The sequence below is a fragment of the Ornithodoros turicata genome, unplaced genomic scaffold, assembly GCF_037126465.1.
Source record: "Ornithodoros turicata isolate Travis unplaced genomic scaffold, ASM3712646v1 ctg00001224.1, whole genome shotgun sequence".
In the NCBI taxonomy this organism is placed as follows: domain Eukaryota; kingdom Metazoa; phylum Arthropoda; class Arachnida; order Ixodida; family Argasidae; genus Ornithodoros; species Ornithodoros turicata.
The window spans coordinates 58,675-72,637 of NW_026999510.1; the positions used below are offsets into that span (position 1 = coordinate 58,675).

Consider the following 13,963-nt stretch of genomic DNA (forward strand, 5'->3'; position numbering starts at 1 on the left):
GGAGCAATGTAATCCGGACTACTCTTTCCTGCTTTGGTGCCACTGGTATCATCCGCATACCGCAGAACACTAATGGGTAGTACACGCTTCTAGGAATCGAAATCGTGCCAGAGGCACAATGTAGCAATATAATCCGGATTACTCTTTCCTGCTTTGGTGCCATTGGAACGACCAGCATATTGCAGATACGACAGGATTTCACGAATTCCGGACTATTCACACGATTTCAGGAATGCAATTAAATTTCTCCCAGAAGCACAATAGAGCAATTTAATATGGATTACTGTTTACTGATTTGGTGGCAGTGGTATCACCGGAATATATCCGATCAAAGGGGCGGTGCACACGCTTTTATGGTTGGTTCGGTTAAAGTTCTGGTTCGAGGTTGCTGGTTAGGTTCATGTTCGTATTCAGCGCAACCAAAATAACGGTTTGAACTCGTATTAATCGGATCGAACCGGATTACGTGTGCTATGCTAATCAGTGTACCATATGAAAGGTAACGCAAGGTTGTCCCTCGTTCTCTTACACGCTAGCCTCTACACTTCATAGGTACAAAGAATGATGCAGTTCATAGGAGATCATCCTTTACTGAACCGAAAAGTGCTGGGAAGTGGCGTACAGGATACAATTGAACTCCACTGCAAAAAGCTATCGCCAATTTCTAAAGAAAAAAAGAGAGAGAGAGAGAGCTCCCCTCTTCTGGTTCGGCGGTTGACGTTGAGCTGGTGTCAGAGCTCGACGTTCTGCTCCATGCTCTGGACCGCACGCCAACCTAGGGATTCGGTGTAGAAGACGGATTGTGCGTTGAACGGTTAGGATGAGGCTGCGCAAGGGGGTGAACACATCACCGCCATCTTCTGCCACGGAGTGCCTAACCTCTCGTTCCGCAAATATAACCCGGACGTCTTTCAGGTAGAGCAAGAGATTGTCAATCGAGTATTCTTACAGCATCAATCTTGCCCATATTTCTGGTGCACGATTGATGTATTGATGGTGAGATAGGGATTCCACCTAAACACTTAGCTGACCAAGGTTGCTGGCTGCCGCTTCCAACTAGACGGGGACGAAGAGATGACTATCTCGGTGAAAACCGGGTGGTGCATAACTTAACTTGAATGCGGACCGCGTATAGTTCCTCAACACTGCCCGCGAGCACGAATGAGATTGGCACCCCTGGCGTGTAGCCAACGTAAATACGTGCTACCTATATCTACATGGTAAAGTCGTCTCTTTTACGTTGACAATCGACCATTGACCAGGTACAGTTTCCACATTGATTAAGAGCTAGAATGCTGTATACGACGTTGTTCAACATCAGACAACATTCTCTGTTGACGGTAAGGGTAAGGGTAAGTTCACGGTATGGGTTCAGAAAGTAGTTTTGTAAGAGAATTCTCCATGTAACCTTGCACCTTAAAGAAATTAACGCAACCGGGGAAGCTTCGTGAAAAATCGGGTATGTCTGCTTCGCCTGAGGTGTCTAACAACGTCTTTAAGCTGTAAGCCTTATTGTTTGTGCAGGCAAGCCTGAACAAAAAGACACTTGTGCTGCGACTGCGAATGACGGTCACATGTGCTTGACACTAGATGAGGATGCTGGATGACCTGGGCAACCTCTTCAAGGGGACATGCCCACGGTTCTCTCTAATCATTGTGCTTCCGTTTCAGGTTATTCTGGTTTTAGTGGAAGATATACGTCTGGGTTAGTGCTTTATACAATATCTCATCCAGATGCGAAAGGCGTTCTTGCGTGGGAAATGCTATCCCGTTCCCCAATGTCCTGCGACTGGACTTGCTTCGTGCCTCAAGACACATTGGAAGTGCCAGGCAGTCATTATTACTGCGCGAATTGTACAACAGAAGATATCCCTGAAAGAAAACTAGTGAAGAAACGTGGCTACGCTTGCGATGTCCTCTGCCTTTTCTTCAAATGCGTCCTTCAAAAAAAAAACAAATCGCGCAATAACAGACGTTGGATTTGCATTATGCGCCACGGCTCTCGCATCACTATAGAACATAGCGCTAGAATCAGTTAGTTTACTTCTGTTTTTCATTCTAGCCACTCGGTCGACGTCTACATCGGCCCTACGTAAGTGACTGAGCTTGCACACAAAAAACCATGACTTATTTCATTACTCTGCATCTTTAACCCGGAATCTTGCATGAGAAAACCTCCATCAAGGCAGAATCACATGAAACGCTCCGTGAGAACGGCGCGCAGGATATGCGAAGCTTCAATACGCAGGGCGAACAGGGTTGCCAGATGCCAAGCTGGTCTCCTGACAAAACTGCTTCAGAAAATAGCCCAAATATAGCCAACTCACGCCAATGCATAAAGGAAAAAAAAAAGAAAGAAAAGCCAAAATATCCAAAAGTTAACAAACCGGGAGAATATACACCATAAGATTGGGGGAAGCATGCAACTTCTCCTGAATTATGGATACATAAGTTCGCTTTTAAACATGTTCAGGTAGGGTTCGGATGGCATAAAGTCTTTTCAGCAACGTCCCATGCCGCGGACTAACAGCGTCTATGTGCAATATATGTATTGAATCAGATATGATGCACCACGTATAGCTTATAACTTCATTGCTTATGTAAATAAAGGTCACTTTCAAAGACTCCAAGCCCGAGGCACCATGATATCAAGTACAGGTCCCATATACAAGCGGCAGCTTTGCGCAAAGGTGCTCCCATGCTCGCCACATTGTGGGTTGCTAACGTGAAGCTGGGAACCTGTCCTTGAAGTTAGCAACTCGCGTTGCCGCGGACCCAGCAAATTTTAAGTTGGAGCAACCGTTTATATGCGCGCCGTAGTTACTAAACTATGTTAGTAAACAGACCTGTACATGGTCAGTCTTTAATATTCCAGCAGCATTAGTTTTGGGGCGTTTAATAATCGAACATCAGCGGGCCCAAGGCACTACGTACTCTCTCCAGTTCGCACAACTTATTAAAGTCAGCAAGTTCAGAAGAAGAATAAAGTCGCACGGGAATTGGTTCCTTTGAACTTGGAAATTCTGATTGTACAGGAACAAAAGCTGCGTTGCAGTATCACCACCTGTGTCCGTCACAGAATTACCGAATTCTGAAAAAAGGATTCCGACTTGTGTGTCTTCGTATCTGCTCATATCTATTCTGTTGCCCATTAACGCGTCCGACCTGGAAGCGCAAAGGATCATTACTTTATTCAGTCTTGACAGACGGCAGTGCATTAATGTGTGCCGGGACACAATGCAGAAACGAGGGGTGACAGTCGTCGCGTGCTGTCATCCGAGCGCATGGCGTGAAACGCTGGTATAGCCCAAAAAAATAGCCAAATAGCCAACATGAAAAACACCCCGCCAACTGTCACAAAAAGTAACCCAACTTGGCGGTTTATAGCCCAATCTGGGAACCCTGAGAGCGAACCACATGGCGCTTCGGGTCGGTTTCGTACAGCCGGAGTGATTCCAAAATTTAGCCAAATTTATCTTCACGAGTACTGTACACGTATACAACCGTACGAGCTTTATTCTGAATAATCACCCCCCGCCTGCAGTTCCGCTGTTGTGTTGTTGTGTCTCCACCCTCTCTTTGGCTGCAAGTTTTTACTCATGAATAATCAAGTCGTTTTGTAGGAATTTGTCGAAACGTTCCGTAATGGCGGACGGCGAAACCTGCGCTTCGAATCTCATCCAATGTCACGCACGACTTCGGCCTGCGGGCATGGCAAAAGGACCGTGCGCTAAGCCATCTCCTTTGCTCTAGAAATAGGCCCACTCAGACATTTCCGCCGGCGGTAAATGTAGCTGCATTGACGATAATGTGGCGCATAATCCAACACGTGGAAGCTAAGTCACGTGTTTTCTTTCCGCGCGTATTTAAGGCGGTTTTTAAATTACGTCATCAGCGACTCCCAAGGAAGCATCCTGTTGTCCAAGGAGTCTCCTAAGCAGTGTTATATGTATCGTCGTTGCAAGTAACACCGTTACAGTAATCGATACTTTTTCTATATCGGAGTGCGTATCGCGATATTTTTTAAACCGGTATCGTAAAAGTATTTCCGTTACAAATTATGGTAACGCGATTGCTGTATCGTTACGATACGATACTTTCTAATGCCCCACTCCATAGGGCTGACCACATTTCTTATTCATTGTCAATAGTCCGTCTAGCCTTGGACAAGAAACCTGTGGATACGCCTGCGTACGCCGCAACTGGAATTATGGAATTGTACCAAACATATGTTCACTCTTTTCCTTTGTAACTGAAGGAAATAACCACGGCGTGTTCAACAAGAGTGTTGAGGTCAACGAACATAGGTCAGGTTTTTGACAGGGCGCTCTGGATTCCACTCCTAATCTGCAGTGTCGCACTGAGTCACGCTCACATATACTGTGGTATTGTTAAGGGAGCGCAACCCCCTCCTGCTCAATGGCATTCCTCAAGCATTTTTCAAACCACATAACTCCGCAAGGAATTGCTCAATTTGCATAAAATAGGTCTTGAATTGGAGATCTCAATGGGTTCTAGTACTTAATGGCGCCAGAAATTCATCTTTTGTGTTGGAAAGTTTCTCGCAGACGTCGGAAATTGCGTTTCGCGCTTCCTTCAAATTTGTTGGCTGGTCACAAAATAAATAGACCTAAGGTGAGAATTTTAATCCCATTAAGTACTAGAAAAATATCGCTAAAACCAATAAATACCGAAAGAATTTGTTTATGTCGAAGCATTGAGTTGCCTACACGGATTCTTGTGAGCAGTGGTCAGCGAATGCTGACTCGCTGGAATTTTGGCTGTGCGCGGTGGTGCCATCTATCTGCATGCTACAGTAGTCTGCACAAGTTCGAAAAACCGGATGAATTGTCACAATCTGCCTTTTCGCATGTGATAATAGATGGAGCAGCTGTCGCTCGTTATCTCGGAATCCTTCGTTCCGTGGTTGTGCTGTGCCTGCCAGTCACGGTTTCACGCATAGCAGGAACCTGTCTGCGGGAAAACGGAAGAGACGCAAAGAACAAGCCCTGAAAGTCCAGTAGTAGTACCAGACTCTCACGAAATCAAGCAATCTTTCATCCAGAGCTAGCAGAAGCGACAGAACGCAAGATGTGTCTGCAGGAACGTCAGGAAACGGACTCTGTGTTGTTGGAAGGCAAAGCATGTGGACAATATGCACTTGTTCAACTAATTTCAACCTCTGAGAATCCACAGCCCATTCAACTGCACACTTGTTGTCATGAAGATAACGTCAGGATAAACGTCAGGAACAGAAATGGATTGCGGAGCAAAATTAGACTGCAATGCAAATGTGCTTGCTGAAGGCCGTTACAGCTACTGAGGGCCAACCAGATAGCATGTCAGATCGTATGGACGTGAACAGAGTATAGCTGTATCCAATGTGCTATCTACTGGGCTGGGTATACTTTGAGCGGCTTTATAATGCTTAGCTCCAATCCAGAGCTTGTTGACCCACGCATACCACGCAGTATTTGCCGATCAGGGACCTGACCACAAGGAAGAAATACAACACGCAGGAAAGGTCTTCGTAGTGCAAACCATTTCAGACAGATTGTGCATAGTTCATACTGTTGTGCATGGTATATGCACTACAATTCCTTTCCGTCACAGCGCTCTGCATTGCTGTGCTTGCAGTTGACCCCAATGTGGCCTTCATCATGTAAACCAAGTTTTCGGACCCAGTGCGAAGCCTCTGCTCCGCCTGCGGTGTCATGACGAACATGAGCACATTCCCGTGGAGCGTGGACAGCGTCACACCTGGGGAAGACTGTACCCTAGCTGACTTATCATTATCACAGGAAACTTAATTCATGTATGTTTGTGTGTCCGTGGTGCTCCTGGTGTCAATGGGTACTGTTTATTTTGGAAGCTTATCTCTTGTATTCATCTTTAGACTGCCACCCGAACCCTTGTGCGAACAAACTCAGTTGAGCCACAGGTGTCTCGATTCTCATAATCAATCTTCGTTCGTTTTTTTATCTACACATATTTGAGCTCGGTATGCCGCTTTAACTGAAATATGCGCATCTGCACAAGCTGTAGTTGGTCAGCTTATTGCCCAATCCCCATTTGTGCGCGTCAGTCGCATCTGTTATAGACAAACACTCAAACGTTACATTGTCTTGAACTGTCCTTGTGGATTAGGACGTGCTGATTAGGATACGTGAGTTTCAGTGAAATAACAGAGCGTTCACATGCCTGCTTAGAAGCATGTGAACGCTGTGTTTAAACGCGTGTGTTGAACGTCTGTTGAAACGTTGTGTGTTGAAAAGAAAATTCTAGTTTTCTTATCATAGGGTAAAATACTACAGGGAACGGTTTACACTAATGTGCACAGGTGACAGTTCGGTACAACAGGTACAATTTCGATGTTCTGCATTCAGTGTACTAAAACATCTGGCAGCGAACAGTTTGGCTGACAGTTTAAAACATTGGTGTAGAACGTAGCCTAGAACTTGGTATAGAACTTCGTGTACGTCAGATCGCCCTTCTCAGGTGAGGGAACGGAGGGACTTGTTGCAAGCACGATGGCCGATGGTCAGCGTCCGCGTCTCATTGGTCACAATTTGTGCACTGAGCTCACCTTAGAATTCCAGTGCACAACTGTTAATTGCATGCTAACCTCGTTACAAAAGCATCTGGCTATCAAGTTATCGGTTGTTACAAGCTTACCCTTGATGCCACCAATGGCGACCAGCAACCTGTCCGACGCCACCGCACGCTGTACAATCCACCACAAGCACTGTACCGCTGGCACTGTGCTCGTGAAGATAACTGCCGCGCTGTCATATGCAGCTTCATTCCCTTCTTTTTAGGACTTTGTGTACATATGAGTGTCGAACTTGTTGCGTCGGTGTAAATGATTCGACAACGAGCACTGTCAACTTACTCAGACACCCAACACTGTTCAGGGATTAGATGCGTCGAAACTGAGAATGTAAGACCGCACTGCCGGACTACACAACTTGGCTCGTCTTACCTATCGCACTGAACCCAAAATACAGCATTATATGTGCCAGTGTCAAAGCACCCCCGTGATATCGCAGAACAGTCCACAATAATTTTTTAGGAACAGTGCCCTGATAATCTGGGGCTGACGTAGTGCAGTAATTTTGCTGTTTTGCTGACGATTCTATACATAGAAGCACATGTGAGCTTGCCCTTGAATTTACTTTTTTAGCAACTTTAGCAGTACTCCGTTACTTAAAAAAGAAGTGTCGATACCGGTATTTCGATAATTGTCACTAAAGCAACGAGTATCGGTATATCGCGGTACCATATTTCGCTAACGGGTACAACACAGCCCCCAAGGAAGTATTCAGAGTCTGACACACTTTCAGATGGTGATGGCCGGCCTACAATCGATTTGAAACATGATCACTGTGCAACGGGGAGTATAATGGAAGCCCGCGTAATATATTTTTCGTAATTTTTCGAAGCTGTAATGCGACCGCGCGCGTCGATGGCCAGTGACTGCACATTTACGATAGGGTTGGTGTGTTCTGCTAGTTTCAACTTGTCCCTGAGCATTAACATAGTTGTTCTAAACCACCTTGTGGGGCACCTCTTAGGCGTTTTGCTTGAGAACTGATAGAAAATATACGAGAGTGCGGCCCGTGGACCCCACTCACTCTGAAGGTCGTCTGCTCCCGCAGGTGCACTAGCTTGCGCAAAAGCAGACGATTCCTGTATGTTATCACGGACTTCCCCGCAGGGCGACGTTTGCCGATCTTATTGTTGCCAACACAAATCGCGTCATGCTTGTGCCAATCATTATCAATTTAATTCGGTTATTTAATAACCTTGACATGCTTTTGTCGGGCAAATTTGCAGTATTTCCTTTTTCAACAATGAGCAGTCGAATGGTACACTTCTTAAAAGGGGCAGGGGTACTAGACCGTCCCCTTTCACGGGACAATGTTCCCGCTGCAATGCGCGGTAATTGAACGAGCTTAGAACCGGCTGCTGCTTATGCGTCACTCTTTGACGGGCTGTGAAATTTCAGAACGGGTGTTTGACTTGCGTCTTGCCGTATTTGGTGTGGGCAAAACAGACACGTTGTCTTTCTACGTACTCTCCATGCCCATATTGTTCTGTATCATCAAGATGAAATTCAGAACCCTTTGACGGTCACTTCCACGTACAGAAGGACCGGTTCTGAGCGCGCAGTGTTGCTGATGTTTGTGTGTCTGTGTTCTCTTCCGTCCTGTTACATTATCCACAAGTCCGCTACATTAGGCAGCGGCGATTGCTAGGCTAACACAACCGTCCCCGGGGCTCTCTCGGAAGCAAATTAGTCGCCGCATCAGGACGCGTGGTCATGTCCGAAAGGTTGCAGGATATGCCTGTCATTCTCCAGCAATAACCAGAGCTACCTCTTCTCCGTAAATCGACTGGCTCACTGATATGGTGTCTGACGAAATTCGGATTCAGAGAGAGCGCCATCAGATCACTCGTATCATCGAGAGAAATTCCCGAGCTTTCGCAAGTGGCCGTACGGGCAACGGTAGCGGCAAATTTGGTTCTGTTAATGTCGCGCAGAGCAGAATAAATGTTCCCTCAAGCACGCTTGAATACCGTGTAAAGGTATAATATAATTTTTTAAAAAAGGTAAGAAAACCCATGAAAGTAGACGCAATCACTTTTCGAATTACTTTGTAATAAGACATCATTCGTGTTGCTATACATGAAAGTAGTTTTCGATTCCGCAACTGTCGTGTTATGAAGCAAGGGACGCCTGCACGAAACGTACACGGCAGATCACAATTTCATTTTTTATTGTCCTCATGGTAGCTATACCGGCTGTTAAATCCACGGGCTAAATAATTTCGCGGACGGATGCACCAATCTGACGAACTCTCTTCCTCACAATATCTTCCCATTCTGCGCACCGTTGTGAATAAGTAAGAGGAGCTCATTAGTTAAATAAAATACAAATCCACCCCCCTCAAAAAAAAAAAAGAAAAAAAAGAAAGAAACTAGCTTATAAAGCAGGGCCTTGTCGGCATTAAATAGGTGCTACGCCTTTCGGGACATTCAGTGCCGCTGAAGCAGGTCATGCTGTTTGCAGTAATTAATTTGTTTCGGTTCACATATTATTGTCGCGGAAGGTCGCAGTGAAGCGCAAAAGGAGGCTCTTCCACTTCGTACACCAATGAATTAGTCCTTATGAGCTTCACCGCGACGAGACGCGACAAAATAATGCGTCCGAGAACGTAACCGTAACAACCGAAACGTAAAGCGAAACAAATTAATTAGAGCAACAAATGACCTGCTTCGGTGGCCAGATTTTTTCTCTAAAAGTTGTGGGTGCCCCCTACTCATTCAGTACGGCGCACAGCCACGTAAAAAAATGTTTCGCGAAATATTTATCCCGGGATTTATCCCGGGGTTTTGTTACAATACCCTGAACAAACATTTCCGTCCTTGTCTTCTAGACCCGACGCGCGACGCGTCCTGTGAGACGATACAGGGTACGTATGCTCGTTTGGGTACTTCATGTCTACCACCAAACCATGGAACTATGTGTGACAAACTGTTCGAGATAATCTGCTTCAAAACATACGACACGGAAGAACCGCCGTTCTCCATGCTCGTTCTCCCGTGCATCTTTGCGTACTGCATGGAGGTCGCTGCTACTGGACCGCTCAAATTCTCGCTCTCGTTTGTCTCTGTTTCCTAGCTAATGCAGACTTGAGAAATAACTCGCGCTTTTCTGCACAGAGGGCACCCCTTCCACTTGCGCTCCAACATGCTCTTTCACTCTTAAAAATGAACTTCAATGGACCTAAAAGTAAGGAGAAATGGGCTACCATGTTGGGGAAGAAGCCCCGCATAATTTACGCTGGCGAAATACGTCCATCTCTTGGCGTTATGACGACGGAAATATGTCGGCAAGCGGCAAAACGACATGTAAACAAAGTCACATGACCTCAAAGTGACGTTTCTACGACGTGCGACCAGGACAAGAATGCAGTTTTCCCAAAAGCGCCCGCTTGAGGGTAGTTACAACAATGGCGGGTTTGCGTCAAACCCTGTGGTTACGCCCATTGGCCGTGTTGCACCTAGACGCAATTGGGCCTCGTTCATGCCCACACTACTTCGTTTGTCGATCTCTTCCGCAAACTGACTACGCCAAAGACTATGTCAATAAGCCGTTCCGCAAATTATTGTGATTTTGCTACCATCTTTGTCGTAATACAAACACGGCGACATGCAGTATCTCGGCGGCCGCGCTTTACGAAATAGCCGCACAGTGGCTTCCTTTGTTCTACATTGATTCAACCGTATTGGCAATTACTTCGGTATACCGCGAAGATAAACTAGAAGACACAATTACAGTGACCTCCTCTAAGGCCGTAACATGTTGAACATGAGAGAACTGATGTTCTGAGGCTGGAACAAACATAGAAAGGACAAATCCATCGTTACATGTTGTGCGTCTGAACTCAAGAAAAAAATAAAATAATAACCTCACTCCTTGTGATTGTCTGTTGAGGCTGGATAACCCGTGTTTCCTTTATGGCTTCAGTTACTGGTCCCTGAATTCTGTTTCAGTTTTTTGTAATAACAAATGCAGATCCTGGGAAGCCGCAAGAACAAATTTCCAAAAATTGTGATATTCTATTTGACCGATATAAAACTGTATCCCACGCTTGTATGACGACAACGATCGAGGAGAATATCGTGCGAGTATGGAAGGCCAACAAAACCAGAGAGCGGCTCATTCATGGCGGACGGTGTGACACTGATGTTGTTCTACTTACGACGCATGCTCTGTTTTTCATGAGCTTACAACTGCACATTTGTGTGCCGGTTTTGTGCGGTGCCACATACCGCTTCAATGTACACTGACCGCAACACTTTTCTTTCAGCGAAGCACGTGGATGCTGCTACCACGACAAATGAGGGTAAGTACGCTAGATTGCTTCTCCTCGCAAAACGGTGTGAGCATACGATGAAAGAGCACTATTTTTTTTGTTCAGGTCTGTCGCCAGAGACAGGAAGTAAAAAGCGTGGTAAGCAGGACTTCATTCCACTGGGGTCAGGAGCTGAGCTTTGCCGTATAACACACCCTTAGGTGTCTCATAAGCAGGGTTGTTAAAGTTACGTTTTCAAAGTAACTAAGTTACAGTTACAGATACTCAGCTTCAAAAGTAATTAAGTTTACAGACAGGAAAAAATACGGAGGATACAGTTATAAATACTTTGGAAAAGTATCCGACTACGGGTGGAGTTACTTTTTGCAATTCCTGTACGCAGACCATATCTTTCGCCTTTGTCTCATGATAGGTGTCACTCTAGAGCCACAGAGACAAACTCTTCTTGGTAATCGTACATAATTGCAGGCAAAACATTGAAAGGAACGTCTAAACTGGGGGTAACCGAGACAGGGACAGGTGAGACGCTCAGAAACTTCGTCTTCGGCTCACAGCGGAGACACTTCCAGCTCAAGATTCCCGTTCTCATTCGTTCTGATGACTTTAAAGTGCTCTCGATATTGTGGCCACGGCACCTCTGACAGAACGGAGGCACCTTTGCTCGGGCTACTCGCAGTTACAGCCTCACAGACGGCGTCCGCGCCCGAGGTGGCGTCGGCGCCCTTCAAACTCGGCCATTCTCTTCACTACCGCTCAGAATCTCACTTGCGAGTGCGAGGGCGTGAGCACGTGCCAGGAAGGGCGAGGAGGATTGGAGCTCGTGCCTGGTGTCGCTTGGGAGCCTCGACGAGTTTCTGCTGCTTCTCATGCGCATGGAGGATCCCTAGTGTCGGCGCACCCTTTGCGCCACCTCCTTCTCGGCGACGGTGTTGCGTCGTTTTTACTCAAAAAATACTCAAAAAGACAGATACAAGTTACTGAAAAAGTAATGAAGTTACAGTTAGAAGTGCGTGTTTGAAAATGTATCTAATATTTCCTCAAGATACATAAAAAGTATCTAAGTACGCGCACTCAGATACTTTTACTCAGTTACTTAACAACCCTGCTTACAAGTGTCACAAAAAGGCGTGCGTCTCCCATTTTCAACAAGTCAGCGGAGAGAAGGATGTCACTCGGATTTGTAGTTGGCTAGGAGTGTGTTATTTGGTGGTGTTCATTTTTATGAGTGAAGGGTAAGGTGGTGCAAGGCGAGACAAATTTGCGATCGAACGCGAAATTTTAATTTTCCTAACTAGACATGGACACGTTCTGAGTGGTCTAGAACTTCTGACCTGCAAAAGCAGAACAGACGAAGCGGTCTAAAATACGCACACAACAAGAAATTCAATGTAAATAAACAATACAATGTCAATATCAATACACTGTCAATACAATACAATACAATGCCATTGTCATTGCCATTGTGTCATCTCCCCCAAACCTCGGGGGAAGATGAGACACGCCCTGGTAACCCAAGCAGTTAAGCGCCGTGGGCCCCTACACAAACCCTCCCTGATGAACAACCTCACGTGATGTGCAATAAAAGCATACAGTACCCGGTGCTATTTTGCACCGACGTCCTTTGCAAACAAGACACTGCCAGTCTGTGTCCGCTGGTCGGTCGCTTCTGTGTGGCACTCCCTGCTTTGCGCAAGATGTATTTGAAAACAGGAAAATCTCTCTGGAAAATGCCGAGTCAATACGATAAAAAAAGAAATCGTTTAGGAACAAGCAAAAAGCCACCTAATAGTTGACTTAAACCGTCTCTGAATTGTATTAAATTTAATTTGCATTCAATTAAAATAACGCTAAATATGGTCCCGTGTTGCCTGTTGCATATTATCGGATGCCAAATTTTTCTGTTCAACACAGAATAACCCTTATTCTGCATATATCTAGATAAATGTAAATGTACTACTTCGTGTAAGTGGCCGGGCCCATCCGAGTAAATGACGTCACGCGGACCTGCTCTGGCCTTGGCGGTATAACTTTTGCCCACTTTACTTCCGAAAATCTTACTCTGTACGTTCTGTTCTGTTCTTTCAGGATCTGGCTTTTGATACTGCTTTTAATCGGCGCAGGAGTTATGTGAGTATTTACTAGAGGCCCAGTAAGAATCTGTCCACTTACACTCGGTTTTTGATTTCTTGAGAGGAACTTGCTGTGCGTCTCATATACTTTGTGCGACTACTAGCTATGCGGCCACTACTAGTTGTACAAGCTATGCGGCGCATTGTCGGTAGAAAAAAGGCCCGTTGTCGACCATTTTGAAGAGGTGTCCCCACTATATCCCGTGTAATCACACGGTGTCGGTGGTGTGTCTACACGGGGTGATGTGAAACCAGTGTCGGTTTCGCCAAGACGGGCTAAAAAAGTGCAGTCTTGCAAATTCCTGGCGTTCGGCGTGCCACCTGAACATGCGACCACTGCCTACGCCAATCGAACACTATCTCCTCTGGATCTGGCAAAACAAGTGGCCACGCATTTTCAACCACCCGTAGTGCCCATATATCAGTGTATTACCATACAGGGTGTTCATTTTAAATCCCTGGTCTGATATAATCCGCGAACGGTGTGACAGTTCAACTCTGTACCGCCTACAGGCTGCGTACTGTCGAAATGAGTGCCATGAGTGCTCGTGAAACTCGTGAAAAAACAGGCTTCCATTTTGCACTGAAATTGGTATTACACGTTTACGTATTTTCATTTCTTCGTTTGCTTTTCACGAAACTCATTATTATTAAACGAGCGCCACTCGCTCATTCCCACACTTGACTCAGCTTGCAGGCAGTCTGGAAGAGGTACTTGTTAAAGAAAGGTTATTCGATTGTTGCACCCGTTCGCGAATTAAAGGAACGGTAAATGACTTTTCGAGGGCAATTGCTGACAGACACACGAAAGGAGGTTCCAAAGCCAGCCCACAGAGTGATAGTAGAAAAAGAAGCAGTTCCTAAAATAGGGAAAGCACTATCCCAGCGAAAGTCACACTCGATAAGCCATGCCCCTGGTCTTCCTTTCTCCGATGCTGCGGTGGGTTGGGT

The 13,963-nt window shown here is 45.8% G+C and overlaps 1 long non-coding RNA gene across 2 annotated transcripts in view; it reads left to right on the plus strand.

Annotated features, from left to right (window-relative positions):
• The window catches only part of LOC135376695 (uncharacterized), a 57,035-nt gene extending 46,122 nt beyond the window's left edge, over positions 1-10,913 (plus strand). The window contains exons 3-6 of one of the 2 annotated variants that reach the window (XR_010417809.1): positions 1,672-1,705; positions 2,063-2,092; positions 9,441-9,476; positions 10,878-10,913. This is a non-coding gene — a long non-coding RNA (uncharacterized LOC135376695). Of the gene's footprint in view, positions 1-1,640; positions 1,706-2,062; positions 2,093-9,440; positions 9,477-10,877 lie in introns of those variants that run through there. The other variant, XR_010417808.1, reaches the window with a different exon arrangement.
• Positions 10,914-13,963: the final 3,050 nt, after the last annotated feature.